The 27,947-nt window shown below is 37.9% G+C and overlaps 1 long non-coding RNA gene across 1 annotated transcript in view; it reads left to right on the forward strand.

Moving 5' to 3' along the window:
* The window catches only part of LOC139596718 (uncharacterized), a 242,499-nt gene that overhangs the window by 35,767 nt on the left and 178,785 nt on the right, over window positions 1–27,947 (forward strand). The window contains exon 3 of the long non-coding RNA XR_011681428.1: window positions 14,682–14,830. This is a non-coding gene — a long non-coding RNA (uncharacterized lncRNA). The remainder of the gene's footprint in view (window positions 1–14,681; window positions 14,831–27,947) is intronic.

Genomic DNA, 27,947 nt, shown 5'->3' on the forward strand with positions numbered 1-27,947 from the left:
TGATCATCAGGAGATTGCCTGGTTCTTGCCCAATTTTATTTGAGATATGGTTTCTGTCATATTTTTAATAGCATCAATCCCTTGGGACACTATTTTCTCTGAGATTTTGCTGTCCACATTGTACGCAAGAAACATATTGTAACCTCACTTAGACATATTTCTTTCGCCCTTCTGTAATTTAAACCAGAAACCCTGTGATAATGAACAAACAAGCTTGCTTCTACTGCATGAAAACATAATAGAGAAATAGTATTCTTGTTTACACAATACCTTTTTCCATTTGAGTCCCTTGCTCTGTGCAGTTCTGAAGAAATATTGTACTCTTTTTTATTTGTATTGTTGTGGCACCTAAGAGTGATTGCTCTTGACTCCATTATGCTTCATTGCATGGAAAGAATGGCAACATGTTCTTCTCTAAGAGCTTGGTTGAGAAGCCTGGAGAAATCAGAATAAAATGCTGATTGGAGAAACAAGGGAATGTCACAACTTACCCAGGCTTAACTACTGTTTAGATTTTGGCTTCAAGGAATTTAATGAAGTAATTTTTGGATGCTTACTGGGAGACCCTTTAAACAGTAGTTAAACAGAAGTACAAATCAGGCATCAGAACACTTTCGTAATTCCATCACTGAGATTCAGATTGTTTGTTTAACATGATTATAAGAACCACTTAATGCTTTCTGAAATCCATAGTATAGCAATGAAAAAAACAATTTAGAGGTGGTGCAGTTGAATGCAAGAGAGTATTTTCATTGCTCACCTGTAGCTCTGTACCTCACTCTGTGTAGTCAACAGACAAAGGAGAGGTGCTCCAGGGAGGCAAGGTACCTGTTGAATGTGTAAAACCAACCTGAAGTAGAAAGCATGAATAAGCCTTGTAAGAACTCATGCTAAAGGATATTGATATAATATCAATATGATATATTGATTATTGATATTGATTATTATTAATATAATACTGAAATGTTCCACACATTTCTCTTTCAAATCCTTCTAGGAATATCCCACTAGAATATTTATAATATGTTCAAGGATTTGAAAATAAAGCAATTTCTAAACCAAATTAGACTATTTTGTTTACCTGGAATATATATATATATTAAAGTGATTTAGCACATGATTTAGCAATCATCTTAGCAAGTATGTTATTGTACTCATCACTTCTGTTCATAGCTATTTTTTAGGTCGTATCTAGGGGCCTGCTTTCTGCTGTCTACTTTCAGACATCTATTTTGGCTGATTTAAATGTGAGGATGGAAAAAAACCCACTATAAAAATTCCTACAAATAAAGTCTTTTTTTGAAAAATGAGGTGTCATGTATAGTTTAATTTAATCTTTGTGTGGTTTTCTTTGGCATGTTGCTCACACTTGGGATTCATATGGTGTATCACAGCAGTTCAGTTTACAAACCCACTTGTTGCTCTACAAATGGTTATATAAATTCCAAGAAAATGCTGCAAAAGAGCAAGTTTGCAATCTTGAGAGAAGTAAGTGACAAATATGTTCTTCAGAAGAGATAAGGTTGAATTTCTGGAGCACATGCACTGTGAAAATATCTTAAACAGTAATTTTGGTAAATAATAGATTATCATTTTTCCTTCTGCCAATACTTTCTCATTTCACTTCTCTGTCTTTTGGTGTCCACCAGCACAAATATCAGGTCACAGTTCATGCATAAGGAAGATGTCCATATCTGAAATTCATATGTGTCCTGTCAGCTCTTTTTTCCACCAAGAGCTTGAGAATCATATTGCATTGGAGACATGAGGGCTTGTTTTCATGAAGGTTTTTCAAGCCATTCCCCTTGAAATGTATAGCCTTTTGTATATGAAAAAGGCAGTTTACACAGTTGTGTAGTAAAGACCGTATTTTCTTACATTTAGGAACAAAGACATGTCAGGCTTTATTGAGCACATCACTAACTATATAACTAGCATTAAACACTCTATTTGCAACTGTTGCTGTGTATTTTGTGTGTGATTATCACCCCTAGATCTGCATCCTATAAAAAGATATTTCTGTTTGCTTAATTATAAAGCTCTTTATGAACAGGCTCATCTGTAAATAGCTTGGTGCAGCTGAAATAGAAATATAATTATAATGAAGGCAGATGTTTCTGAGATACTTCTCATGAAACTTGTTCTGAATATACAAAGGAGGAATGCTCTTCTATCTGGTGGAGTGTTGGCCAAATGTGGTCTAATCATCCAAATATGAAGGGGGGTTCACTTTGAGGGAAAAATCTGAATAATAATGACAACAGCAGTAACACCAACACTGCTAACAACAATATTAATAATATTTCCAAACCTATATACAACTGCCCTGTCCCTTGGTAAACATCTTTCTTCCTGAATCCTGAAGGGGCAAAGAAATAACTTATGCAATTTATTCTCTGTAGACTAGTTGCCAGAAAATACTGGACTGTTATAGTACAATACTTTGTTAGATTGATGAAACTCTCATGGAGCCACAAAGTTTAGGGTCATTTGTATACAAATATAGCACTTCTGTCTGCTTTGCTGTCTCTGCATGGGCTCTTGGATTGTTTAAATCCTGTCAGTAATGTTTAAATCCTCTCATCCAATAATGAGACAATTTTTAAAAATTATTATTTTGACATCCAAGGACTTATAAAACTACTGAATCCTATTTCCCATGGAAATTCTATTTCCAAATCTTTAAAAAATGTCACCTTTCAGTCAAACCCCAATCTTCCTTCCCCCTCCCTCTCTTCCTTCACTAACAATAAATGCTTGTGCTATGACAGCTGGCTGGGAGCTGTTGATCCAAGCCTGCAGTCCTCACTTCAGTGGAGCTGCCATCCTGATCAGCTCCCATTTGTTCCATCTTCAGTGACTCACCAGCAGGGCCAGTCACTGTCCCAGTCATCTTATGATCAGGGTGCCCAGGCAGCTACAGCCATCTGGCAGGCTTGTGGGTTGGAAACAGCCAGTTTAGCCCACGATGAACTGCTACAAACTCAGCTATGCTGTGGAATAGCACCTTCCAGCCCAGGACAGTCTTGTTGTGCTCACAGCATGTACATGGGAGTTATTGGTTAGCACTGCTGCTCTGCTCATCTTCCTCTTCCTCATCTCAGACTGCATGACTGAATAATGAAGTATGGAACTGGGCTGCCTCTTAAAGTAAGAGAGGTGAGTGTGAAGCAGAAAACACTTATGGATGATTTGAACTGAGCCAGTAGCATCCTGATATCTCTGTTGTGGATATTTTTCAAACATAAACATGAGCGTCTGACTAAAGTTTACAGAAATGGAATATGAGCATTTGTACCATGAGACATCAGGGATTTGATTTAAAAGTAAAGCAGTGATTTTAAAGGGTTGTGTATCAAATTTTGAATGTAACTTTGGGTAGCCTGTAGTAATTCCTTTTACTTCCTCACTTGGGTGGCAAACTTAAGGCAGCCTCACCTGGATGAACAGAATTGGAGAATATATCTCCTCTGCAGGAAATATATCCTTAAGCATAATAGAGCAGAATCCATTGCAGAGCAACTCCTTTTGAAATGAAATATATATACTTCCTGCTCTCATTTGTGAACAACTTTACTGTGTCAATGTTAACTAGACCTACCATGCCAGAACCTGGCTGGTGTGGTTCTCTTTCAATGGTCCATTGGTACTGCTCCAGATTTTGGGAGAAGCTTTCACTAATAATATATATCAAGCATATTTCAGTTTAAGAACACATCACAGTTGTCATTTCAAAAGTTGGATCCCAGGTCACTCCTTTGCAAAGGAGGAGCAAACCCTGGGGAGAGATTCCTTGCCTGGTTGGATAATTCTGCTCTCTATTTCTGATATTCTTAATGGAGAAACAACAAAATATCAGGGAAGTGCATTATCAGTGTAAGTGCATCACTTCCATTAACAGTAAAAACCATTACATATGTGCTCAGGATGAGAATGAACCTCTCTGACTGTACATACTTGTGCCTGAGGCCAGGCTGTGGGGCCCAACAAAACAGGCTGGCTTTCTGGTCTCTTCTGACCCCAAGGGATTCTGTGTAACTAGTCTACACATATGGGATAGAAAAAGACAGAAAGGAAAGGTGTTGCATTTATCTAGAAAAGAAGTATTCAGTAGTAACTCAAATGTAGGAATTGAGATTAAAATTAATGGAGTACCTGATGCTACAAAACACATTCTATTAATGAAATGAACAATTATTTTCAATTTAATGCAGAACAAATGCATTAAGAAAGGTGATGATGAATATTTGTGCATTAGGAATAATACATGCTGTGATAGGAAGAAAATGACTCAATTGTTTCTTTTATGAATGGGAAACTGAGGCATAGAGATATGATTTACTAGAGATTTCTCTTTTTCTCTTGTACACACACAAAGGAAAATGAGTGGGTTTTTTTGACTCTTGTGCAAATATTAATTTTTCTGTATTTGTTCCAAATTTGTGAACTGCTCTTATCCTCAGACTCCTATATATAAAAAACTGCCATCCATGGAACTGCTGCTAATAGAAACTATCAAGTCTGAGGCAGACATTTAACCTGCCAGCTGTGAGTGTGCATCTCCTTTGCATCTCCACCCTCACCTTTTGCCTGCTCTTCATTGTCCTTGTCAGACATTTTCTTCTGAGAACTTCTACTGGAAATCATGTCCCTATACAATGAAGATGTTAAAATGCTACTCTGACTACTAACTGAAAGAAACCATTTAATGACTAACCCTTGTCCTTATTAGGGAATAAGGCAAAAAGCATTCCATTTGAATTTGGCACAGAGGAAAAGTATCTGAAAGTATCTTTCCCTGAAAAAGAAAGGTTACCTGTTTTTCACATTTCCCTATAGTTGCCTCTCTAAATTGACACTGAGGCATTCTATCTTTATTAGCTTGTTCACTTTTGTTCACTTCTTGTTCACAATTATATCATTAATATAATTTGTTTTAGAATATCTTGTTAGTGAAAAAAATGCAAATACAAAAAACCTTGTTAAAGTTATTTTGTACTTTGCTACAAATTCAGAATTATAGGGCAACAAATTAGTTTGTCAATTTTGAAGAAAACATAAGTGCGTCTGACTTAAAATATCTTGCTGTCATTTTTGTTTTCCAGTTTCCTGTTTTGTTTTTTTGCCTTTGTCATACTGATGACTGTACAGAAATGGAAGCATTTCAGAAATATCTGTCATGAGATTAACACCACAGTTTTGCAAATGTGTGGAATCAGAAGATACAATTACTCTTAGTGATTCTGAGATAAATTTATTCTTATTTCTTTCCAGTATGTACAGAGGGGCATGAAGACATGGGTTTTAGATTAAATTCTCATTTAAAAGAAATCATAAATGGTCTTTTACCACTTATAGGGACTGCTGTGCAGTGTCATTAGCAAATCTGTGTGCTTAAGAATAAATTTTAAAAAAATATTTTTGAAAATAAAAAAATAAATAAAAAATAGAAAAGAATAAAAACAGAATCTCTTCAAAATGCTGAAAGGTTACATTGTATTATCTCTGTATGATAGAAAATCAGTTTTTCAGATCTATAAGTTCCTCATGTCTAGAACTACTTAAAGTGATGATTATTTCAGGCATCAGTTTCTCAGTTGACTCCATGTAGCCAAATCTATGATCTCTATAAAATCTAGAGGATAGCATAGACATGCTTGTAAGACTATGCATTGATCCATTATTCCTTCATCTAAACTGGTGTTCCCGATACCTGTAGCTACTATTGTGGCCAATCCATTGCAATGAATCATCACATCCCCAGCTGGGAATACCACAGCTGGTGTTTGTTGAACCAATGTGTGGTTAAGGGTCATGAAATGGATGTGAAATAAGAGGAAACGTGGTAGGACAGCCAATGGAACTACCAAAGCACCTTTAACAGTGCATATGGGGCAACAGGGAAATTGCGCGTAGAGGTGGAATAGGCCACTACTGAAAAGCTGAAGATATTATTATATTGACTGCTATTTACCTTGGTATGGCTGACTTGGACAGATATTGAAGCACAGATCCTTCCTCCATATACTCAATAGAGATTATTTGAGTTAGAGGAGTGATGATCAGAGTTACACATTTTGTCTTGTTTTGTTTTTTCCCTTCTCCTTCTAAATAAATAATTGAATCTTTTAGAGGAAGACCATAACAACTGGTATATAGAGAATTCTTTAGCAATTCTGGAGAAAACTATTCAAGTGAAATAGTATCAAACTGTGACTTGTGATCCCTTTAATGTATATTCAAGAGATACCAAAATCATGTAAACAATGAGCTTATTCCCCTAATGTGTTTAAAAGTTTTGTTTGAAAAAATCAATGATTGTTTTCTTGACTTATAACAATCTGTGTACAAACAAAATTCTGTATCCCAATATTAAGTTGTGAGGACTGCTGAATTCCCTTTATGCTGGTATTTCTTTGGATCAGTTTTACAATGTGAAGTTGAAAGAAGTTAAGATTTTGACTATGCTGTTAGAATGGGATAAAGATATCTGAGGCCTAGGTTTGGTGGTCAGCTGTTAAGGGAGCTTCAGTTTTCTGTGCAGTTTCATTAATATAATTTGTTTTAGAATATCTTGTTAGTGAAAAAAATACAAATACAAAAAACCTTGTTAAAGTTATTTTGTACTTTGCTACAAATTCAGAATTATAGGGCAACAAATTAATTTGTCAATTTTGAAGAAAACATAAGTGTGTTTCCATAAAGTAAAATTTAAAGGATATTGATTAAAAGTAAATTTTAAGGATATTGATTGCATTATACTATGTTCATTATTAAATTTCATTTATTTATGTGTGTAGTCTACATAATCTTCTAATAACAACATTTTATATTGGGTATATAACATGCAATAATATAATATTGATATGTTGTATTCAAAATAGTATGTATTATAGCATGTAACTTTATAATATTCCAGATGCTGATAAATCTACATTAAGTCAGGATTTTCTACCACTGTAAATCTACTGCAGCAGGAATTTTTTTCTGAAATCTGCCCAAAAAGTTATATCCTGTAAAGAATCTGTGAGCTATAATAGTAAATTTTTGCACTTGTAGGACACTTCAAGGAGATAGGATCTGGACCACAGCCTTCAGTGGTAATGGGCAGAGCAGCTGGGAAGGGACAAATCAAAGAGGTTTTACAGTGTGGGATCAGGAGGATTGCAACAGCTGGGGAGGGTCAGGCAGGTTATGACATTTGGGGGAACTGTTGGGTAGGGAGCTCTTCGCTGAGGAAGGATGAGAGTTATGGCAGCTGGAACTGAGCTGGTGGAGACTTACGATCAGGAGGAACTGGGAACAGTATAGCATCTGGAAGCTGATCAGGCAAGGGGCTCATATTATCCAGGGGATCAGGAAGTACACAACAGCTGGGAAGGGTCAAACAAATACCCAACACACATGGAATTGAACAGCAGGGCCTGGTGCCACATACGGCTTCTCACATTCCTTTTTTATGTATTGCCGCTCTCTACCTTTCTGTAAATTTCTCTTAACTCATGTTCAAAATGTGTCTTTGAGGAAAAACAAAGAGGAAAAAGTAAATAATATGAAATTCTACTAGGGAAAAAAAATGTGGATAGACCTTCTCAGACAAAAGGTGTCCAGCCAAAGCCCATGTAATTGTAACTATTGGCTAGTAAAATATTTTCTTCTTCAACCCTCTTGCACCCACTGCCCTACCATGTGAAGATTTTTTAAACCTTTTTTCCAGGAGCTCAATTAGCCAAAGGAGTTTAACTTTTTCCTCCAGTGGGAGCTCAACATATGGAAGCTCAATTTTTTGTGATACTGCCCAGCAATACTGAGGGAATTTCATGACAGATGACCCTGGTGCAGGAAGAACAAGCTTCATGTGTCTTGCTTGGCATACACCACTCTGGCTGAACTGGTCTGTTTCTCAAAAATTTGTTTATTTAGTGCTTTCCTGGTCTCAGATGTTGCACTATTAGATAATGCAGGTATAATTGCACATTTGACATTTTTTTCCTAAAGTTTCTACTTCCTATCTGAGGTTTATTATTTCTGTCCTCCATGTATGTTGTTGCTGTCCTTTTTTGTTTTGATTATTTTTTTCAATTAATTTTAAAAGTGAGATATTTATGATGCAATACTATCACATTCCCTGTAGGTTTCCTTTCCTCTTTTTATCATTTCTCTCTGACCTTTGCTGACACTCCTAGAAGACCAGCCTTTTTCATTACCTCTTTGCATCTGCACCTTCTTACACCTGCACCCAAATATTTTGTTTCATGCTGCATTTTGATTGTAAGCTCATTTTGCAGAGATTATTTTTTAATTCATATTTAGCTAAGTACCTAGCATGATGCAGTCCTTCACAGTCAGTCTAGCAGGTACTAAAAAGAATAATAAATTATAGTAATAAGTTCTTTGAAAGCCCTGATTCTTTGCAAATCTTTGACAAATTGGGAAATTATGTCATATTTACTAGGCAGTTGTGATAAATACGCACAGGGTGGATGGTAAATTGTTGTTTTACCTCTACAAAAATCCGTAGTATTCTCTTGTGTTTTCCATAGCTGCTCATATGATTTCTTTTCTTCTATAGGCTCTTATTGCTTTCCAGACATGCTGTGCCTTGTCTTTGCCAATTGTTGCCATCTGTCCTGATGACATTGTGATGGAGGTTGAGTGTGTTGCTGAGCTTCTTAATAATGTCACAGTGTCATTTTGCGTTACTTCTGTCACTCTGCTGCTGTTATGCTAACTTGTCTTCCTTCATCTTTTCTTTCACACAACTCTTATACTCAATGCAGTCTAAAAAATGCCCTCTGGATATACGTTCTTCTCTTCTTTCCACCACATCCAATATCTCATATGTTCTCTACAGCTGCTTTCTGTGTTCTCTATTTATTCCAATCATATTCTATATGGTAGAAAGTGCTGCTTGTAGGACAGATTTTTTTAATTTCCTCTTGGCATTCAGTAACACCCTATTAAGTGGCTGTGTTTACACTGCAGTTGTCAATGATCTTTTCCGGGTCCTCTGCTCATTAAGCAATAAATTCAACTTTCCTGGCTAGCAGTGTTTTGAACATTTCATGTGGCAATATGGAGCCAGTCCCACAGGGAATGGTTTCCTCTTACCAGACTGCTCCCTCCACGTGCTGTACTCCCTGTTGGGTTTATCTAACTATGTCATCTCTAGGAAGGATACTTGAAGCAAGCTGTTGCCTCTTTCTTAGTCGCATGCAGGTTGCCAGGGAGCCTGGGGGACCCACCATCTGACATTATAGCACTCGGCTTCTAACGGAATATGTCTGAGAATCCCACTGAAGCGTGGGATGATAAGTTCCCGCTTTCTTTTTTGGAGAATTACTTCTCATCCACAATCAAGGTAATAAAATATTTCTGCCAACCTGTTATTGTGTTGGCATTCAGATTTCTATCCTTCACTGAAGAATTATAAAAATAGAAATAGTTTTTCAAGGGCATCTCATAAGTGACTTTGTTTCACATTTGATTCCAAGATTGCAAAATGAGAAAAGCCCCATTGATCTGAGTCATAGAGATGGCACAACAAAAGCAGTAATTACTTGGGCTTTCCTTTGCTGCTTCTGTATTCTGCTTCAACTTGGACACAGGTAGATCACACCCAGGAGTGAAAAAATAATTCATTGCACAATCTGGTGCTTAACCTGCCTACTAAGACTGAGAAAGAGGGTGCCAATTAGTGCCAGCTGTAACAGTGCATGGGAGATGTGGACCATCCACCAGGAGTTGGACCATGATCACAGTTCATTTCAAAAAGGACACTGAGCAGTCTTCAGAATGTTAATAATTTTCAACCACTCCTGAATTGGGATAGATTCAGACTTAATTTAACAGAACAGACACTCTAAAGAGTACTGAGGGTTAACACTGGGCAGAGAATGACATCAGAGAGGTAACATGGAAACAAATATAGGGGCAGAAAAACATAAGAAATCTATAATCTTATTTAAAATAAAGAAAGAAAAAGAGAAAAGAAAAAGAGAAGCTTGACCCACAAAGAGCCTAACAAAAAAGAGGGAATGAACTTGCAGTCATGTTGGAAGGGCAGAAAACAACAAGTTATGTTATTTCTTGATATCCTGGAAGGGGAACTGAGATCATGCAGATAGCACAAAGTACCATCATACAAAGTACAGTGTTGTAATAGTATGATACAAACCCCAGAGCTCAAGCACAGCACTGAAGGATATGCATTATTAATGGTTTATATCACCAAGTTCCCTCCCTTGTACTCTTCTCTGTGCTGACTCTAGTTTCCACTCCTGTAACAGGCTGATGCCTTCTATTCTCTACCTTATTCTATTAATCTACATGCCAACTTAATTTTGTTCTTTCTTCCTTTGTAGTCTTTTTCTCTGCACCATCACTGACATTAACTTTCATACTCATGACAAACCTAAGGCCTCAAATATTTGCTGCTTCTTTCAGCTCTTTGTTCCACCCCCAGCTTTGGTACAACTCTCCCACATGTCAAAGAGCTGTTTGCATAACTCAGTCTTCAAGTGATGTTCCCTTTTTGGCTTCTGGTCATGTACAAGGGGCTATTTCAACATTCATTGACTTTGACCCTCTCCTGGTCTTACCTCAGCATGACTTTGCCAGCTTTCCACTTGGTTAATATAAGTGTGCCTGTCATCATTTCCAGTGCCATCAGTATTGTTGCCCTCTCTTCTGCTTTCAACAAAATCTAAGTGCAGATCTGTTAGCTTGCTATAGGTAAAGTAAGTTAGGAAGCATGAATTATGAACTGCTCAAGAAATAGCAGCTGTTGAGCTTGTGTGCACAGCGAGGTTTGTTTGCTGCTGATCAATAAAAATCAGAGTCAGTAGCTATGCTACCAGAGAGACCATCTGTGGCTAGAGAGCCAGAAGCTTGCTGACCAGGATAGACACTGCTGGCTCAAAGGAGGACAGGGACAGGTTATATTCACAGAACCACCATAAGAGGGGCATATTTAACTATCAGCAAGTGCTAGAGGGAAATCTGTGTGCAAAAGCACATTACTGCCCTGAACTTCCTCTGGGAGGAAGGGTCTACAAATCGACAGAAAAGAACTAGGATGTCCCTTTGCTGTTAGTGTAATAAAGTAGCTTGGCTAAAAAAATAGGAATTTTTACTAAAAAAATTTGGTACCAAGTGATCAGATAGGAGTAGAGGGACAGAAATTTCTCCCTTCTCTTCAAGAAACAAAGGTAGGGATGGTTCCTCTCCTATTCTTGTGAACCTTGTGCTAATATTTCCTAATAAAAAAAATTAACTTGTGTCCTCATTTCCTTTTCCAGTTGCTGCACTGCTTTATACTTCACTCCTGTGTATGCTGGGTCCTGTCACTCCATTTTTGTTCCCCAAGTGTGGAATCCTTAGGATCTTTCCCACTCAGGGAATTCCCCAGAGCCCTCCTTGGAGAGTCTTACCATAGAGTTCTCCCCCACCTGGGTGTGCAGAAAAGACTTCCCCACGGAGTCTTGCACAACACTGATCCATCACAGTTCCTTTCCCCATATATCCAAACTTCCTCTGGTTTCTTCTTCCCCTGTCTCCTCATTGGTCATGGTTCTCCTGGTGGCTGGCCCCTTCTTCCCCAAAAGCCAATGCCCTTTGCCCTGCCCCTTGGTACTGCTCCCATATCTGGCTCTACTTAAACCTCATGCAGGGTACATGGTTTGTCTTTTGTTTCTGGCTCCCTTTTGGTGTGTTGAAATAAGTCACTGGAACTGACCACATAAAAAAGGCCCTTCTGCCTCTCTTCACTGAGCTAGCCATGGTGAGTGTGGCGTGTTGACTGCCTTGCCTGAATGTTTACCCAAGTGGCTTTTCCACAGGATATGCTTATTTGGAAATAGGTAGCAGCAACCACCATCTAAACCCCCATGCTGCTGCATCCAAGCCCAGCACAGACCGAGCTCATTCAGCTGAAATTACTCTTGCAAAATTTCAAATGCCTTCTTGTTAGCCAAATCTCATACTCAATACTCTGTGCTGTCAATTTTTATCAGATGTCATGGATATATCAAGTATGCTCATCTTAAAATTTTATCATCCACTGGCTTTTGAGGTGTCAACATATATTGGTTTTCCCTCTTCCATTTCTAATAGATCCTCAAGTCTTTTCTTTTATAGTTTCTTGTTACTGATTATCTATTAATAAGACTTTTTTTCTTATTCTTCTTTCCTTGTGTGTTGTATCTCTGAATAACATATGCAAAATCAACTACTGTTTCTTTTCAGATGACTCACAGACAGAGCTCTCCTTCAGATTTCTCTCCTGTTCTTCAGACGGAAGAAAAACTCAACTGTTATGCTATATTTTTTAAAGGCCAATCTGAGTAAAAAAAATGAGTTCTAACTCCTTAACTGTCCACAATATTTCTTTTTTTCATCACTGTGACATCATCCTGCTTGTCTCTGATATAATTCAGTGTTTCTTCACTTGCCCTTCTCTCCATGTTCTACCATCTTGAGTATCACCAGGTCTTGTGGATGCTTTCCTGGAACATCTGGAAGGTGTGTAAGCTATATTCTCTCTCATTGTTCCTCACTGTGAAAACTTTTTACAAGCATTTTTCTTTACATCTTCATTCCTAATTAATACCAGCATCTTTAATCTCAATTAATATCTTCAGAGTTACAGTTTTGCCCTTTTGTTCTATCCTCTCTCTTCTGTTGTAAAGGTACATAGATTCTTGATTTCAGTTTAACTGTGCCAAGGAAATTATATCAATTCAGTGGTTTCCCTTTTTCTTTTAAATCACTTTCTTGATCTTTAAAGCCCTTCCCAGGCTTTCCTTGCTTAGTTAATATTTGCTGGAGAGAAGTTGATTTCTGGCCTTAGCAGTTGATGTCAATCTTTGTACTGTCCTTGTTTGATTTTTTTGTGTGCTTTTTTTCCTAAAGACTTTGTACATGGAGGAAAAAACCATAATCTTCATCAGTACAATTTCCTTGTCCTCCTCCAAAACTTCTCTCTAAAAAGAAACCACCTTCCTCTGCTGAGAAACCTACAAAAACCTTAGGAATAGTTTGGCAGCCTGAGTGGGATACACCTGCTCAAATGTTAGCGTTTCTCACATAGAAGCTATGTCTGAGCTAGTCCCAGCACACTTAGTAGTCAAGTCAGATGGGAATCATGGATTTATCTCATCCTAAACTTCACACGCGTCTCTCTACACTGATGGTAAAGAGAAGTAAGCAGATGGCTCCTGTGCAGACATTACAGATATAAGAAATCCATTAAGTATACATAGGATTAGTTTACTATGCTATTTCTATTTATCCGCCTATTTTCTGTTATTTCAGTTCAGATATTAGTATTATTCTTCCTTGGTTGTCAACTCTAGAGTAGGAACTTTCTATTTTCCCATCATGGTTAAACCCATAGTATCTCATGGCTTATTTTCATAGTTTTTCACAGTGATAATATACAAAGCAGCCAGAGAGCTCAAATAGGTGACTTGACACATTCATCCTTCTTATGAAGCACTTGCAGAACTACTTAGTACTTTCAGCTGTTAGACAAATGTTTTCATGGGATAAATATTAATGAAACAAATTGTTACCTCAGAGCATTTCTTTTGGCTTGACTAATGTTGTAGGAGATTGTATCTGCTGGTTTAATTCTAACAAATAAACAAGTTATGTCAGAAAACATTACGCGGGCAAGCTGCTGGATTATGCAAACTACAATACAGTCAATTTCATTGACCTGAGAAACCATAGTCAGAAAAGAACACTTTCCTGTGTCTGAGTATAGCACAGAGCCTACAGAAAACTTCCTTAAAATAAAGAGAGAAAAAAAAAAAGTAAATAAGACATGGTAAAAGAAAGGAAAATAACTAGTCTTAAGCACAGTGTAAGAAATAGCTTGGCAATTTGTTTGCTCTCACACAGCAATTACCGTGCTAAATTAAGTGCGTTAACCAAATGCCCCCAGTGGCTTATGCCATGTTGTAGTCAATTCAACATATGTGAGGTCTTCTCAATTGCACCAACATGTTACATTTGCACAAGTTGCATTTTGTGTCATTCTCTATTGGAACCTGAGGGCTGTTTTTTTACAACTATAAACAGAGATATGAGCAAAATAATTTTACCCACTAGCAGTGTATATGTTCCCAGAAACATAATATCCATCTGTCTTTCTTGCATTCTCACTGTGTCTGATATCAATTTGGGTAGATAAATAGTTATTTTGAAATGTTTTTCCATAGTCCCAGATGTGTGAATTTTTAATTAGTTCTAATAATTGCCTTTTCTATATTGTTTCTGTGAACCATGATGTATAGCCTCTAATCCTTATAAATTACATCTAAAGTGAAAATTTGAAAATCAACCTATTCTAGGGTTATATTTATTGCAAGCTGAATTGCAGCTTTCTTGCTACAGACAGAAGTGCACCTGTGATAAAAACTAGTCGTAGAGTGACTGTCACAGCTAATGTTATAGTATAAGATATATTAGGGCTGGAGACCTCTCATAATGATCTGTCTTAGTAGTATCTGTAGCAGCATGGTCAGTATTGCAAATCATACTAATATGGGAAAGACTTTCTCAAAGAAAATAAGGTGTGTCCCCAAGAAAACAATCCTGTCTTTCCACTTTGATCTTTAGCCTTCCTTCTTTGGGTAGTGTTCAGTTAAATACTGTTTCTCCTTCCTCTGTTCCAGGCACATTTGGGAGGTGCAAAGTGCTGAAAAACTGCTGAAGAATTGCATCTTCACTGCATGGAGAAATCCAGAGGTGCCTTGCAGGGACATCATCTATACAGAGAATAATTTTAAAACGTTCCCCATGTGAAGATGCTGAGGAGGAAAAGGTTAGTAGTTAGTATGATCTTTGTTTTAAAGGGTCTTAAAAACTTTCATTTGAATAATGTATATTAAGCAAAGGGAACAAGAGTATTTAGACCTATGTTATGTCCTGTAGACACTTATATAGTTGTACACAGAGAATTAAAAATTTGTCTGGATAAAAAAATTTATCCCTCTTGGGATTCTTTCTCTCTCCTGTTTTTCTCCATCATCTTTGTGTAGAGGGTGACTTACATCTTCCTTTTTTTAGTCACTTCTAGTTATTTCTTTTTCCTGTGATGTTCTACCTTAATCTATTTATTTTTCATTTTCAATCTTCCCATTCCACTGAAAGCATGCCTTAGAACAAGGAGACATCAGATCCTTTGACAGTGCAGTGGAATATTGTTGGTTTGCACTGGCATTACATCTTGGCTCCCTTTCTTTTCATACTATTACAAAATATTATTATTTCAGGAGATTACAGTGAAAGTTGAGAAAAATACATTAATGAAATGCCATTAAAATTAATGTTGAAAATACAAGGGTTAATGGAACAATAATAAGGAGGAAATAGCTCCAGGCTGGACCAATGCACCTAATCTGCACCTAAAACATTGACAGTATCCCCTTAGCAATTGCCTAAGTATTCTCATTAGTCAGTAAAAGGAGAAACAGATTTTAACCACCTACATGCCCAGCACTTAGACAGCTTGAGGAAACTGATATCTCACTGACCTTTTTGGAGACAGAGCTGAAGACCATGATGCTAAATTTTTTTCTTCTAGATGCTTTTGATATTTTGTCTTTCTTTGATCCCTGTGACTTCAAAATTTATACCTCATTCAGTAATTTGGAAATTTGCATAATGAGAAAAGTGAGTTTGTGGGTTATACAGGTTCCCTGAGCGGTGTAACTCCAGTTTTTCTTGATGCCGATGTAGAAATTTGAGTTGATGTACTGCGGCTGCATTACTGTGAAAACTCTATTTACAGAGGAAAATATAATGCACATGGGTTTTACTCTAAGCTAGTACTTTGCACAGAAAAATAGAAGGTTCTGCACAGGTTTGCATGAATTGACTCGTTCTCCACTCCAAAGAAGCTCTCCCAAGTCTCAGTTAAATGAAAAAAAGCAGGAAAATATTGAAGAAAGTATGAGACAGACCTTAAGGATTTAGAGATTGCCTATGTTTTTTGAGAGCTCTGATTTTTAGCAGATACTTTTATGTAGTAATCAGTGCTTCCATGATCTACAATAGGTTGGGAAAGGAAGGATTGTCAAAAGAAACTTCAAGCCAAACCAACAACAGCAACAAAACCCTCCCAACCCCAAAACTCCACCAAAGTAAAACAAAAAAATCAACAAAGAAAAAAAAACACCCAGAAAATCAGTTTTGGATGTGATTTTTTTTGGTAAGTGTATTTATTATTATAAAAGCCACTGGTTACATTAGGTCCCAAGGCATTATTTTAGTTTATGCTTTATTTGATGGACAACAGACAATTATTTTAACAAAACAGTGTGCCTAACTGTGTACCACACCCTACTGGACTTGGTGTTTCTTGAATGTAACAGGAAATGTTCAGTCTGTAAAGCCACAGAGGAACAGAGTTTTTGCCTATGGGCTTCTGGAAATGATAGTTTTTGCAATTGCAAATTTCAAAGCAAAAGTTCTTCTGAAGTGTTTAACAGTACACAGATCAGGAAACTGATATTGTAGATTTGTTAATGATGCACATGCACAAAACTAGACCAAAATGCAGGTTGCAAAAACAGATGTTAGGTCTGTTGGTGGGTTGTATGCAGCAGCATACTGGATGTGAAATGGGTTTACATGTGTTTTTAATCAATGAATCTGTATCAAATTATTCCAATGAATGCACATCATGTGGAAGATAGTACTTTAGTGCTTCAGTGTTATTTTCAGTAAAAAAGAATAAAGCGTTGTTCTCCATCAGACTACACTTTATCTGATCTCTATTATAAGTGGTTTAATGGAAAAAGACTGACAGGGAAGTTCTCCTTATATTGAGAATTATTTTGCAGATTCAATTTTTTATTAGTCTGAAGGTACATTTACTACCAGAAGCTTTATGTGACTGAAGAAACTTGTCTTTATAAAATGGATGTAACATTTTAGGACTTTTAATCATGCTTGACTGGAAATTAGTCAATTTTTTGTGAAACAGCCTTAAACACATGGTGGATTTTTTTTTCCAAAATAGGAGCTTCCAAATAGGAAGTTCCACTTCTTCTAACTATGATTTTGAATGCTTAGTAATTCATATCAGTTATTCACTGCTAACTATAAACTTGTGGAACAGGAAGTGATAGGTGTTTTTCACTGTGTTTATGTATATGAACAAATTCTCCAGATACTACTGCAATGGAAATGACAATTCAGTGAGCTAGAGTCATCCTTGCCTCATTGAAATCTGTTTAAAGCACTTTCAAATTGCATTTAGAAGGCAGTCTCTATGCTGGATGTAGCTGGAGACCACTCCTCAGCTTGACAAATGATCATACTTTGGAATACATCCCTTTGGAACAAAAACTTACATTGGTCTAATATTTTATTCTCTTTTCTGCATCTGTGTAGCAGTTTAGGAGTCTGGATGATTGCACACAGGCCTAGCACAAGGGTGTCCAGTTTCAATCAAAGTTTCTTGATCACAATTCAGAAATTATTACCAAAGGCAGAAGGAGCATTGTGCAAGACATAACATATTCACAGATTACAGCCAGATCACTTTTGGGTGTCAAGCCTGGTCAGGTTAGTCAGTTGCTAAATGGCTGGGCTTGCAATTTCCTTGTCATTTTCTCTGCTAATCTTTAAGCAAAATTCCATGGCATTCCTTGTGCAAATGAATTATATTTTTCTTTTTATCAAGATGAGTTACAACATGGAGTTTCAATTGCAATGTAAAGAAGTTGTTCCTGAGGACAGGTGACATGAAGGCTTTGAAGCAAGACAAAAGGAAAGTTGATGGGGAAGTGAGAGAGAGAAGGGTATTACCTGGAAGAATTTCATCTATTTTGTAGAACAGTCCTGTGAAAAAATGCTCTCTTGAAAGAGACAAATCTATCAGTATGACTTAAAACTAAATTTCTAAAGACTATAGCTGTTATGTTCTGCAAGAATTTTGAGATTGAAATTGCAGAGGTTTCTTATTTTACTCTACGAGATGTCAGTTACATTACAATGTAACACACAATAAAGCTTCATTTTTTGTAGAATCATAAAATAGTTTGGATTCAAAGGGACCTTAAAAATCATGAAGTTCCAACCCCTCTGCCACTGGCAAGGACACCTTCTAGTAGACCAGGCTGCTCAATTTTTGTCTTAATTTGCATGACAAGTAGGGAGAGTTGCTTAGGAAAAATCAATAATCTACTATAGTGCCTTTAGTCACCCTTATCTCAGTTTGGCTTCCAGAAGGAAAAAGTCTTCAAAGTTGCGAACTCTTAGCCACCTGGAGTACACTGCAATTAAATTAGAGGACAAAATAAAGACTGTGTCTTAATCTATGTGCGTGATTTTTGCCGGAGCCTCCAACATCCCCAAAATAGCACCATGTTCAGCTTGGGCTAGATACTGCACAGAACCACAGAAACAGTGGACTAAGAAAAAAAAAAAAGTTAATAGCAAGTATCTGGCAATCCTTTCCCACCATTTTCTATTTTATCTACAGTGGCTTGTGGAAGGGGCTATTTTATATAAACTTTATTTTATGTAAATGTTGGATATTCTGGAACAAGACTGGATGTTGCTACAATTTCTGTGTCTGCACTAGGGCACAAAGCATGACCAGTGCTGAACTCTCTAGTCTTGGCTGGACTGTCTCCTGACAATGATCTCTGGCACTAAGCCATGGCTGGGGGTTTCCTAAAGGAGTTGCCAGCTAGGCATGGATCAAGCTCATTCCAGGGACGTGCCAGCACTTAAAATGATTCATGATGTCTTTGGCCATGTTTCATTTACTGCTGGAGATGTAGCAAAGTATCTGAAGCATTGCCCTGGTCTGAGTGCACTCCAGTGCTATGTGGGAGAGACACTGTGGCGTTTGCAGTCCTGTGCATCTTATCTTTTTCCCTGTCCTCCCTTCAGGAAATCTGCTTGTGACGGAAAAGTACTGATGGTAAATTCCGGAAGCAGTTATATCTCTGCCAGTGAAACCCTGGGTATTCCAGCACAGCCAAATAAGAATGAACACGAGGGTTTAATGGTCTGCTGTTGTTTGTGTTGCATGTGTTGAGTTATATTTGCAGTTCTCAGCTCTGAGGGCTGGAGTCATGTTCCCTTTGCATTGTGACTTCCTACCAGGTGAGACCTGTGAGCACACTGTATTCCCCTGCTATACACACCTAGAGTCTAGGAATGATGAAATCTGATGGAAAACAGTCATGGTGGCCTCTATGCAGATGTCATAATCTGGTCTGTGTGGTTATGAGGGCTGCAGGAAACACCATGGGATCCTTGTAGTAACAACAGAGACTTACAAGCATGGGATCCAAGGATAATTATCTTCCACTTACCCTGTGCTAGTGGTAATGCTTTGGTCTGGTATTATTAACAAAATGTGGCAAATTAAATGTTGAGAAGAAATGGGTGTTGTCAGTGCACCAAATTTTTAGCCCTCAGATTTTTTTCTAAATGACTCCAAACACTGCTAGAGGCAATCCATGTACTTGCTTAAAAGTACTTGCACTTCAAAAATACTGATCATCCTGCTGTGTCTTTGTCAACAGTAACTGAAAAGATGAACCAAAACCATGCTAAAACACCACTTAATTCAATCTAAACCATGTTTTAAGTTTGCAAGTCCTAATCAAGGTTAACATAGCTTAAGACTGTTACAGGCAGTGGAGTAGTAAATAATAATTTGTTTCCATGATTTGTATAGACTATTGTGCTAGAAAAGTGGGAATGTGATTTCAAGTTACATGAGTTGTCCCTTGGAAAAGCTCTTAATCAGTATCCATCCTCCTTCTTTACTAGCATAATTTTATCAATACTACAAATTTATTCATTATTCCTTAAGATGCATAATTTTATATCTATATATTATTTTCTTATAATGAGAATGTAGGATATCTAATGAGGAGTCCCAGGTGCAAAAGCAGAAAAAAACACCCAAAAAAATCACAAGAGGCCATAAAGTTGATTTAGAAGCACATTTTTAACTTAGTTAATACTTTTTTTTCACTTTGATATAATTTTGTGGAGGATCTAGAAATCACTAGATAATTCTTCTGAAAGATTTTTTCCCTCCTTTGATGTTTTGCCAGAGGTTTGAGGGAGGTGCTCCTTCCCCTCTCCTCAGCCCTAGTGAAACACAACTGAAGTGCTGGGTCCATTTCTGGGCTCCCCAGCAAAGATATGGAAATATTGGTGTGAGTTGAGTAAAGGGCATGAACAGAATGAAGTAGCTGGAGCATCTGATGTATGAAGAGAGACCAAGGTAGCTGGAGCCATGCACTTCTCAGTGGTATCCAGTTAAAGGATGAGAAGCTGTAGGCAAAAACCTTTTACTATGATGATTTTTGGGTGGCCCAAAGATTTTGCACAGTCTTTCTCCTTGGAGTTATTCAAAATTGAGTAACCCTAAACCCCCTAACCCCATAGAAGTTCCACTCTTAAACACTGCCATCCTACAGCCTCAGGGGTTACCATCACATGACCCCACCACAGCATCACAGAAGCTAACCGAAAACAAGCAATCCAAGCCCCATCCCTAACATAGAATGGTTCTGGGCAGCCCTTTCTCCTTGATTCTCCTGGCTTAGACTAGTCAATATTCAAAGAGGCCTTCTGACCTCATCTACTCTCTGATTCTGTAAAATTGATTTGAGTGAGAATTCTAACAGTCAAGGATCTCTTTCTTGTTGTGATACTGATACTTTTGCCCTGAAACAAATTCCCATACTTGCAGTTCTCATAGAGTTTCAATAATCCTACTAAATGGGCTGATATTGCCAGTCTATGATTTGCCTGTTTGGGACTCCATGCTAAACACAGTACATGAATACACAGAGTCTATATCTGTGTGAGCAAATCAGTCGTGTGATTCTCTGGCGCTGAGGCAAACTGGAATGAATTGATTGGTATTCACACTGTTCAGCTGTCCTACCTTCCAAAGAGGATGGCCCCATCCCAGCTGCCTACTGGAGTGCTTGGCCCATTCCTGCTCTTACACCATACCCAGGCATTCTCTTGGATGGGACTAGTAATGTACTGGGATCATTTCAGCTATTTAGCAGTGTAAGTTACCAGTTGCCAGCCTTTGGAAAGCATTGCATAATTTCTAAGTGTAGAGCCACTTATTCAGATCTATGTTCTGTTTTTAAAACATTGTTGTATTAATTAAAAAAATAAAGGATAAAACAGTAATGCTTTAGTAAAATGAGCTCAGAAAATAGAAGGAAAAAAATGCAGTCCCTATCCTCATTTCTGTGCTATATGACAACAATTTCATGGTCTGGATCATCCCTCAGGTTTGTGCTCAAGTCTCCCTGGAGGCTTTTTGAAGATCAGGATCCTTTTCCTGCGTGAGTTTTCTCCAGAATTAAAGAGATTTATCTCTGAACCAGGATAACTCATTGTGAATTTGGCTGGTTCCTCAGTGAACCCAAACTCTCTCCTGACTCTCACTAGGAATGACTGAATTCCCATCTCTTCCTGTCTTCTGCTCAGAAACTTCCTGTGCGGCCCATTCTAAATATTCCTGCTGGTGCCTTGGCTTCTTTGTTTTGCCTCTGGAAATTCTGCACTTTTTGAGGTCTTTTTTTTCCCTTGCAAATTAACTGACTTTCTGATTTAGGCTTTCTCCCTTGCATACTAACCATCTAATGAATATAGCCATTAATTGCCTTATATTGTAACAACCCATCATTCTGGTGGGGATTTTCTGGAGCAGCAATTCTCAACCCTTTGTAATCCATGGCAAACTCCTCTATTCTGAAAACAATCAAAAGATGCCTTAGCCACTTAAAAAAATAAAAAAAAGAAGAAAAAGTGCAGTACTACTGTGACAGGTTTTATTTGCAAATAAAAACGAGTAAAGCTAAAATAAATGTCTATTCATTTTTTTTAACTTTATTTTTTGTGTGGAAAAAATCATATATGCATATATTTCTCCCCTCCCCAGACTTAAACACACTATTACTTTGTGAATTGCCTTCTAATATTCTATGACAATAGGGACCAAAGACTGGGAGAAAACTTTTAAATAAAAAAGAGGAAATACACATGCTAGGAACAATGAGCTAAATTTTGTACATGAGTACACAACTGAATGTCCAAAGAGATTTTGAGTCTAAAAGTACAAATAAAGACCTATGAGACTGATTAAAATAACTAAAATAGGGAAAGGCGAGGGGAAAGGGAAAAGGAAAGGGGAAAGTGAAAAGATGGGAGAGATCATAATACGTAATAGTTCTTTTATACGGTCTAGATAATATCTTTAGACAGTATGTGTGTATATAAAAAATGCATTTGTATTGGCAAACAAATATTTATGTGCAAAACTGAAAAAATGGATTCATTTATTTCAGGCAGTTTTTCAAAAATCTGTTTCATCACAGTTATCAAGACTATCTTCCAACAAAAGCAACTTCCTTCAGATACTAGGTTAGAATTGTCTTGAAATAAATGCTTATCTTCTTACGTTATAACCACTTTTTGATGTAATTATATTTGAAACTTTTGTGACAATTTGGATATTTTGGCAAGGTATTAATGGTACATGAAGATGTCAGCTCTTTCTCATTCTCAGCTTTGTATTATCTCATAGGTTTCTATCTCTTTTTCTCTCATCCTTTAATTTGCAGCCATTTCGTTCTAGATTAAAAATGTTTGTGTACACCTTTGGGATAATTCATCTTGATGCTGAAAACATTTAACATTTCTTTCCCTTAATAAATAAAACATGGGATGTGTCGTTCCATTCTTAGAGTTTTACTCTAGGTCCTCACCTGATCCCAGTTAGCCAAAAATAGATGATTCATTCATGGGGGGGGAAGGCTGAGTAGTCAGCAGGTTTTCTGAGAGACAGGTGGAAGGTGAAAACTCCCTGTATTTTAATATTCTGTAGGCAGTACTAGGTGATATTGCTTCAAGTATGTTCATTGACCTGGTCAGAGAGGTAGAGCTGCTGGATAACCGTGGTGTGAATAACTACAGGAATCCAGGAGATCAAAGAGCTCTCTGCTGTTTAAAAAGCTCTTCTCAGGAGAGAAAGGAGTGGGGAATGGGGTCAATTCTTAGATGTTGCTCCTGTTGAGAACAGACAGTGATGGAAGAGAAGGCATCCTCTGGTGAAAGAAACCAAAAGGCTTTTTTTTTTTGTTTTCTCTTGTAGGGTCTGCTCAATGTTCTTTATTCTCTGCCAAAATAGAAACTTTGTATTGCGTCTTCTCTGCCCTCAGGCCTTATATGTCTAATTTATTTCATTTTTTAATTGTTTATTTTTGGTACTGTGAAGCTTGGTGTCAATCCACTAGGCTAAAAATCCTAAGAGTGTGCTCCCTCTGGAAGGATGGAGTGCTGTGTTTTTGTACAAAGATAGAGTTTCAGTGTCTCACCTGTCTAGATTCACGTATTCTCAGTATTGTACCTACTTTTCCTTTGTATATGGGTGAAAAGGTGTGAGAAAAGAAACTGTGTTGAGATAATCTTTTAGTAAATCCCCAGTATAGCTGCACAAAATGATCAGCAGCTGTAACCCAATTAAATGTAGCAATTTCACAGTACACTACTGCTCACTAGAGAGTATATACTGATATTGTCTGAGTATTCAGCCAAACCATTTTGTATCACTGCTTGCAAACTTCTCCTCAGGAATATTTAAAATTTGGCTAGAGCTCCTCAAACACAAAGGGAAGATGAGAGGGAAGAGAAAAAGCAAAGGAACATAGTGCAAGGAGAGCCAATTAGTAAGTAAATCCACTCTGTCTCTTGAACACAAAGTAATCGCTTCACAGGTGTGCACAGAAGAAGTTGCAGTTATAACATAACTAGAAGGTTAACTATTTAAAAGGTCTTCTCAAAGAACATTTAGATTAAGGAGCCTTTCTTCTTCAGTTCAAAGCTCCTGCTGCTGGTTTATGAGTCCAAAGTGAGGAACCAAGCTATTCCTTGTTTAATGTGATCATTTTAATAGCTAACCCATTTCTAACTTTGCTTTTCTAGATATCATGGCTCCAATCTCTGCTGATCTGGCTGCTTTTTTGCATGCCCATATATATGTGTCATAAAAGTATTTGGCTAACAATTACTGGGGTGAGGAGAAAACACCCCTAAAATACTCTTGCAAGGCTGAGGTTATATATTTCTCACCAGCATATTCAGTATGAGACATGTCAAGAGACATCTTTAATGTAATAAAGATGTAACCATTAATAAATGGTTTACAAAACAGTATGACAACATTCATAGAAACTTCTGATTATGAAAGAAAATTTGAAAATCAACTTTGTTTGTTAATTTCCATTTATATTTGAAACTCTGTGTCTTACCTCCATTGATGTACTGTGATTTTTGTCCTACTCATCTGCCAGACAATCAGGAAGGCTCAACCAAAGGGTGAAAAGCAGGACTCCTACTTTTGTCAATTAGTGAAAGAGAGCATTTAAAGCCATGTGTCTTCTTCTGTCCACATCTCCTGCTGAAATCACTTACTGGCAGTCATCTTGCAAACATCGGATGCAAATAGAGGACTTTTAATATTTGTGCAAATTCTCCTGTGCTTCCAGTCCCTTAGCATATATTGTGTAGAACTGCAGCTCTCTGCAAAGACACATCTTTAGCCTGTGGTTATGTGGCACAATACCATATATGAAGAAGAAGGCAGAGAAAAGAGCACAGATCACTGCAGAACTCTGCTTTTTGCTCTAGTTTTCTGAGGCAGATGTAAAGCAGTAACATATTAAATCCTGTCAGAGCCTCGATTTCATCAGTGGTGCTTGGTTGCTGCTTAATTAACACACTTTACGACATTCTGAACACCACATGGAGCAGGAGTCACAATCTTACGTATGGGGCAATGAAACAACAGCAGACAGGGGTTTCTATCCTGAATTTTGTTTCTGTAGAATGTCCTTGTTCCATAGTGACTCATTTCTGTAAATAAATCATACAACTCTCACTCCCCAATAAAGTATTTACCAGCCCGAGGTTATCAACATATTGTTTTTTCTCATTTCTTTATGTCCATATGGTAAAATTCTAGTATAAATTTTATTTTATCCTTTACAGACCTCTGTTTCAGTTCATTTTAAGCGACTAATTTGCCTAAATAGCCTTCAGTTTGACTTGGAACTTTTTCAGCTGAACATGGTAAGAAAATAAAAGAATGTATATGATCTGTTTAAATAATTGCCCCTTAACATCTCCAAAACTATGCAGAATATTTTTCTAAGCAGCAATAATGCCCAGTACTTTTCTGCCTATTTTTGTCCTTTGTCCTCATTTCTGTAACTGAGCCCACTGTCATCTGGTAGAAATATTTACCAGTAGGATCTGAATTGGCCTGGTAACAGAGAGAGCACATCTGGAGTCTAGACTCAGCGGCTCTATGGGCAGGGTCATATCTCTGCGCTCCATCAGCCCCAGCGCCTATTTCTGTTTACATAGGTGGTGTGCAGCATCATCTGTTTCACTTGTCAGACACTGCCAGCCCCCAGCCACCCCCTCCCCTTCTCCCTGACCCTCCACCATCCCACCACTATCAGCTGGAGACAGGAAGCAGGGGACCACTGGCACACACAACGGGAGAAGAGGGGAAAGAAAATCCCTGGATCTTATAAAATCCAGCATTGTCTGTGTATCTAAGATACAGTTCAGCTCCACGAGATTCAGTTGAGAGCAGTACCTTTGTCTGATATGGCAGGAGGCTGCATCAAATATGCAAGGGACAGAATAATCTCTTGGTAGATGAGGAAGTATGCTCTAAAGTCTTTAAAGCTCTTTTGGTTTGATTTTTTTTCTCCTCTTCTCCTAATTGAAAGTGTGTTCTTCAACCGCTTGGACTTCAGAACTGGAAAGTGTTGTAATATTTACTGAGTACTACTCTTTACCTGAAGAAAGGGACTAAAATAAGCTTAGAAAATGTGTCATGGCAAAAAATATAGTCAAAAGAGATTGATGTGACAAGAATTATGTCTCATAACACCTAGATACTTAAATTTATGTAATGTGTGAGGTAGCTTGTGTGGTTTAAGAGTCATGCAATACTTCATTAATGCTTCTTTAAAACTAGATTATAGAATTTTCTTTTCATCACTCATTGAAAAATGAGTCAGTCCCAAAGAGTAGGAACTATCTCATCAAAATATTAGTATGTTGTGGTTGGTTGACCTTGGCTGGATGCCAGGTGTACACCAAGCTGCTCTATCACTTCCCTCCTCAGCAGCATGAGGGTGGGGGTGAGAATATAAGACAAACAAAACTTAAGGGTCAAGATAAAGGCAGCTTAATAAACCAAAAGCAAAGGGCAAGCACGGAAGCTGAGGAAAAGTAAAGATTTGTTCTGTACTCCTGTATTCACTTCTACTTCCTGAGAAGTAGGGTTTCTTGCTTTGGAAGACAAATGTGAATGCTTCATGGCCCTCCTTTCTTCCCAGGCTTAACTCATGATTTTCTTTACCTCCTCCATCCCACAGGAGGAAGGGGAATGGGGACGGTGGTCACTTGGTCACAATTTGGCTCTGACATTCCTTCCTCCTCAGGGTGAGGGACTACTCACACTCTCCTGCTCCAACATGGAGTCCCTCCCACAGGAAACAGTTCTCTACAAACTTCTCCAACATGAGTCCTTCCCATGGGCTACAGTTCTTCATTAACTGCTCCAGTGTGAGTTCCTTCCATGGGGTGCAGTCCTTTAGGAACAGGCTGCTCCAATGTGAATCCCCCATGGGTTCCTGACAGCAAACTTGCTGCAGTGTGGGCTTCTCTCTCCAAAGAGACACAGGTCCTGCCAGACCCTGCTCTAGTGTGGGCTTCCCACACAGTCACAGCCTCGTTTGGGGATCCCCTGCTCTGGTGTGGGGCCCTCCACAGGCTGCAAGTGGGTGTCTGCTCCTCTATGAACCTCTATGGGGACACAAGGGGCACAGCTGCTTCACCAAGAGCTGTATAAGAATCTGCTCTGGTGCCTGGAGCAACTACTCCTCCTCCTCCTTCACCAACCCTGATGTCAGCAGAGTTGTTCATCTCACATATTCTCACTCCTCTCTCTGGCTGTTGATAACTGCATCATCCCAGAGGTGCCACCATCCTCACTGATGAGCTTGGCCTTGGTGGATCCATATCAGAGCTGGTGGGTATTGCCTCTGTTCAGAGAATTGTTTAAGAAAAAGACATAACCCACACAAAAACAATCACATATTAATGTCATGCCCACTTCTAGAGTCTGGTAGGGAAGTTGCACAACACACCTTTGGGGCTTTGTCACCAGGAGGTATGCACAGCTTGACATAAATCCTCAGACTGGTGAGAGGAAGGTAACACTTTAAATCTTACATGGATAGGCACAGTACAGCCCCTCTTGAGTACAGTACTGTTGCTCTGAAAACAATGAGCAAGCATTTATAAGAGATGTGTGCCTCTGTTTCATTCATGATATGTAAGCAGGTCCTCCTATTGTAAAGAGGAATTCTGTTCACAGAGAGTATGAACAGACAAATTTCTACAATCACAGTTTTATCAGTAAACATTATCTCTTGTCTGAATACTTAGAGCTAAGCCATTCTGCTTGAATGGGAACACACAGAGATTTGTTAAAGATGTGTGTGAGATACTCTACTGTTTTTTGCATCAGCATAATCATGTTAAAGATTTGCTTTAGTTGCTGGGATAGATTCTGTCATCATCACTAAGAGTTGTACAGTCTTCTTCAGTGTTATGGACCTGCATAAAGTTAATGAGTTGAAAAAGTGCTTGCAAAGTATTTTGTTATTGGTGATGTGGCAAAAGTCAGAAACAATCCTCCTTGACTCAGCCTGCAGAGTGGCTGGCAGACCAGGCAATATTTGTTTTTCTTTTTTTAAAAGTACTTTTTAATCTCATAAACTCTGAATAAAATTTTGTAAAGTGAGACTTTCTGACAATATTCAGTGAATGTTGGAGGCGGTGTTAATACA

The sequence above is a fragment of the Agelaius tricolor genome, unplaced genomic scaffold (assembly GCF_023055355.1).
Source record: "Agelaius tricolor isolate 1412-34295 unplaced genomic scaffold, bAgeTri1.0.p SCAF_1, whole genome shotgun sequence".
In the NCBI taxonomy this organism is placed as follows: Eukaryota; Metazoa; Chordata; class Aves; order Passeriformes; family Icteridae; genus Agelaius; species Agelaius tricolor.